The following is a 5456-nucleotide window of genomic DNA, read 5'->3' on the forward strand; positions in this document are numbered from 1 at the left end:
TATGTATGAATCATTTATTTATTTTTAAGAATAAGAATGATGACACCTTGCAGAAGGCCCTGTTGTTTCTTTCCTTACTAGGTATTGTATAGTTAGTTAACCTGTGTGTGGCATGTCTGATGGGGCTCCTAACAGCTGGGGCCGGTCTGATTCATACACTTTCAAAAGTTCTTTACATTCTTGTAGTGGGGTGTTTTTGTAGGTATATTAAATTGCAGGAAGGAGGATATAAATATGACTTGATGCATTGCATATGTATTCACAGTGACAAGATGATATGCATTTGCAGAGTGGCTGTAAAATTTCAAGTTCAGTTCTGATAATTATACCTGCACCTATGAAGAAGTTCTAATAACAGGGTAGAATTTTCCATCCTGTTTTCAAAGAAAAATAGAGAGCAGGATGACATGTAGCTTGTAAAGTCCTGGAAAATATTTTTAAAAAGATTGTCCAAGCAACAGTGACAGTGTAGCAGTAACCATACTCCTGCAGTGTAATCTGAATTTCTGTCTGGGATCACTGTATGCATTTTCACAAATGACACATAATAAGCTGTTTGGCTTGGTATTGCTGGAACATGTAAGTTGTTTTACTGAAGACAGTATTACTTGACTCATTTCTACTCGTGAGGTTTAAAATGTCTGTATTGTTTAGTTCTTAACATCTCCATTAGCAGCATCTGTAAGACAATGTAGCAATCTTTCATCTCTGTTGTGTGCACTAATATATCTTTTCCTAATTGACATGCTCAAAATTCAATAATTGAAGCATCTCTGCCTTTTGTTATGAAATTTTAAAATGTGCTGAGTAAGGCAACTTTAATTGGGACTATGAGCACATAATATATCTAAAACTCCTTAGGCTCTGGAAAGTGAGCTGTCCACATTCAGATGCCAGCCTCTATCTTTCCTGCGTGACTGTGTGGGTCAGATGGCTGAGGAGGAGACAGAAAATTGAGTTCTGCTCTGTATTCTGCTATGGACCTGCTTTGCCCCCAGGACTGCTCACTTTCTTCCTACCCACTATGCCATTTACATCAAATACAAATCCCACCACCTGCTTCTGTTTTTTTTTCTTTTTTTTTTTTCTTTCTCATCCATGAAAGGATGAGCTATATAATCTGGAAAAATTTAAAGTTAAATTCAAATAATTTTCACACAAGTTAGAAGATCAAATCAAACGCTAGACTTCATTATTTTTTCTGAATTGGCAGCTTATGAAAATAAATGCACTGTCATCATAAGAGGGTTTTTTGTTTGTTTGTTTGTTTGTTTGTTTGTTTGTTTGTTTTTTTGAGGAGGAGGAGACAGTCTGCTACCTTTGGGAGAACCATTTTCTCCTAGGCATTTGGACAATGTCTGAGATGTTGAGGCTATATTCTGGGTTGGAGTTTCTTAGCAATAATGCAGATATTGGCAGATAAACGTTGTGAAAGATGGCACAGCATAGCTGGATTCTGTTCCCAGCCTTTTACCTCTTCTCCTGTCACTTAGCATCAAGACAACTGCATAGGGGGGATCAGCGTTTTCTCACCAGATACTTAAATCAGGCTGCTAAAGCTGTATTTCAGCCTGGAAGCCTACGTTGTGTTTCTAAGACACTTAGCTGTTTTTGAAAATTCTCAGTGCCTACTCTGTGATGAGCTGTAACTTGACCAAAGTATCTCATAAAAGTGTAATATTATTCTTTAATGATACTCACAAACTTCAATGCTTCTCTTCCTAGCACTTTAAATTCCTACCATTTTTATTTGATTTCAAAGTTTCTAATAAAAAAGCCCATTACTAATAATGGTCCCTTGAAGCATTCAGCTTCGGATTTCACCCAGCTACAGTCTGGCATTGTTAGGGATTTGGAGTGCTGCTGAGTAACAGTGCAAAGTGCATTTCTCAGCATCAAATGTCTGAGAGCATCTGATAGGGCTCACAAAAGAGGGAATGGGAACAAGCGAGATTGTTTTAATTCAATTACTCTTAAGGGCAGAATCAATGCAAGCATCCTTTTTGCCGAGACGAGAGAGAGTGACCCCCCCCCCCCCCCCCGCTCCAAATCTTTGCTGCAATTTAGACTCTTTCATTTTTTCTGTTTGTGCAGCCGTAAGAATGAGATGTGTCACTTCTTGACCGGGAGCATTAAGCCATGAAAGTGTCTGACTTGAGAAAAGAGGCGCCCAAGCTCCTGCAGGCTAAGAATAGAGATCTGGCTAGCCTGATTTCAAAGTTTGCAACCCAGTCTAAAATACCTGTAGGGACTTGCAAAGTTTGGAAATTTACTGCTGGCAAGAAAGAGAAAAAGGATGAAAAACAAGCTAACTTTGATCGCACAGACTGTGGAGCAAATCTTCCCTCATCAAGCCAGTGGGAGTCCTGCCCTGACTCCCGTGGGGTCAGGCTCTCAGCCTGTCGCGCTGCTCATGGGAGGCATGCTCAGGGCAGGGCACTGGGGCTTTTCCCAGGCAGCTCGAAACAACCATGAATGCTCTGTTGAAGGAAACTACTTAATATTTTTATACATAAACTCAGAATGCTGTGCACGTTTTCTTATTTTTTTTTCCCCTGCATTTTTATAAATGAAAGGAAAATGCTCTCAGACTCCCCTCTCAAAGGATGCAAATCTTCAGATCAACTGTCGCCGCTCAGCTGTATGTGCCATGTCACGCTTCTGACAAGAGTCACATCAACATTGCAAGATATTGGTGTGACACATGGTAGAGCAATGTGTCAACAGGGGAGCCTCAGCAAATGTCTGTGGAAATATTTCAGAGTTCAAAGAGGCAAAAAAATAAGGAGGTAAAGTTAGCTTATTTATGTCCACATAGCGCGGTGTTTAAATGAAGGGCTTCATCTAGGCAGGTGAATTCAGGTTAGGTGAGTATTTATGCCTTTGAGGTAAGAAGTAAGCCACCTGGTTAGAATAAAAGCCCATTTGGATTGGGACTCAATGGATGAGCCAAGCGTTGGGGAGGCAGTGTGCAGGGTCCTCCTACCCCATCACTGACATTTAATTAAAACCCTAAAGGCAGGGCTGCAATTAGTGCTGGAATGGGGAATGGGGCAGCCCGAGCTCTCATGGCTGATCTAACCCTGTCCATTTGTGAATCAATCATGTGAACCCACAGCATTTTTAGTTCAACAGAGCAGCTCCAAATCTGACCCCTCATATTGATCTTGGTTTACTTATTCGAATATCATTACTAACAATATATCTAACTTTGGGTGGATGTGGCTAGGAGGAGACAAATTATTTAGATTCATAGACAAATGAAATGGACGGATGCTCATTCAGGTCTGCATTGCTTGATAGTAGTCCCCGCCACTCCTTGTTTTTTTCTGATTTTCACTCAAATTGTATGACATTAATTTTGCAATTTAAACCACTTCTCTCTAGCATCCACTGTATCTAAGGCAGGCCATCCATCGTGGGTTATATTGTTTTTTGGTTTGTTGTGTTTCTTTCACTATTTTTCCTTCCTTCCCTCCCTCCCTCCCTCCCTTCCTTCTTTCCTTCCTTTCCTTCCTTCCTTCCTTCCTTCCTTCCTTCCTTCTTTCTTTCTTTCTTTCTCTTTCTTTCTTTCTTTCTTTCTTTCTTTCTTTCTTTCTTTCTTTCTTTCTTTCTTTCTTTCTTTCTTTCTTTCTTTTTTTGTTTCTTTCTGTTTTGTTAAGGGTTTGGTGTTAATTCTATTTTAATCACATCACAGTTTCAGTGTACTTTTCATGTTTGTAGTAATTGTCTTTTTAGCTCCCTGCTCGGATTGCTTTCCATGCATCAGTGTCAAACTCGCTTAAAGAGCAGTACATGCAGCATGACAGCAGATTACTGATTGCAGTGTCCTTTGTGAAAGCAGCAAATCCTCGTGACCTCAGTGACCTCCCTCTGCAACCCCGTGATTTAGTCTTTGACCTTTCTGTATTTCCCTCCCTGCCCCCCAAAAGCAAAACTAACACTGATATTGCTGGTGGTGTGTGATATAGCTGTCTTCACTTAGTATTTCTCACAGGGTTAACTTGTAATTGCTAGGTATTATAAACTATCCCTTATTTATGTTTATAAAGTCAATGGGTAGATTTATAATCTGGATGATACTGAAATAAAACGTACAGCATTACTGACCGCAGAACTTGTGCTCTCTACCCAAAAATCTCTTTAAATATTGTCTATATAGAGGGGGAAAAGATACCGGTTCTTTGGAAAATTGAATATCTGCATTGATGCTACCACTTCTGTCAATATTCTCATTCTTGTAGGTAAAAGCACCAGGGGTATATCCAACACAAATGGACGTAGCTCTTGAGTCTAAGGGAGAGGCACAGATCTACAGGCAGGGTAGTATCAGAGTCAAAACGTTTGAAGTCATAATTCACCCAATGGATATATTTAAATGTATTTTTGAAAAGATTACACAAGATCTTAAAGAATTTTGTAAAATTATCCCCTTTGGTAACAGCATTGCTAAAAAAAAATAAAAAAGAGAGTGATTTTCTAAGATTTGGCCTTAAAAGTGGTGATAGCAGCATTACAGCTATACAAGAGACATTTTCTATAGCACAAAAAGCTAATTTAGACTTCAAAATTAATATCTGATGAAATTTTAAGGACTGCAGCCTGAACTTCCAGGCTTCTTTATCAAGGACCATAACAGTATGAGAATGATTAAAAATTGAAAAGATAGAAAGTTAGAAAGTTTGCTGAGGAGTTGTGTATTGCCTGGCAGAACTAGAAGGATAGAACTAAAGATGTTGAAGAATATAATAGGAAAATATATATTGACTTCCTGCTAATATCTATTCTAAGAACAGTGATGGATAAATTAAATTAAATGAACTCATGTTGATGTGTCAGGTTATGTGACAACATGAGATGAAATAAAATCTAATTCTGTGATGTGCTTTGTGGTCTGCTGTCAGTGTTGAAGATAATGATAATCTAAAAGTCTCTGACGGGTCTGTGCCGGAATGGGAAGAATTGCTTGAGACATTAAAATTGAGTGCAAAAGGACTGACAGAACTGTGGAAGGAGACCTCACTGGAGTTTGCAAGCTGAAAGGCCATTTATTCTCTAAAATTTGAAGAGGTATTTGTAAGATAGATTCTTCATCAGAAGACACTTTGGTTTTGAAATATCACCTTTTTCATGATTATCTGTCATGGACTTACAAACTCACAATAAAACACCATATGCACTTATCTGGATTCTGATTTGTTTGTTGAGGAGCACTGAAAATACCCGATCTTGATGTAAGAAAAGCTTTCCTTTATTGTCTCTAGGAGATAGACTGAAGTGCATTTACATTTCTTCTAAATCAGTTAAAAATACATATTTTTCACCCAAATAATTAGATGAAAAATTATTGCAAACACAAATGTTATTTTATTCTCAAATTCATTTCTTAAATTTATGTTGAGATTTTTTTATTTCATAAATTGGCATGAAAGGCTTTCAAAACAGAACACAGAGTA

Source organism: Anser brachyrhynchus (genome assembly GCF_964034855.1).
Source record: "Anser brachyrhynchus genome assembly, chromosome: 1".
In the NCBI taxonomy this organism is placed as follows: domain Eukaryota; kingdom Metazoa; phylum Chordata; class Aves; order Anseriformes; family Anatidae; genus Anser; species Anser brachyrhynchus.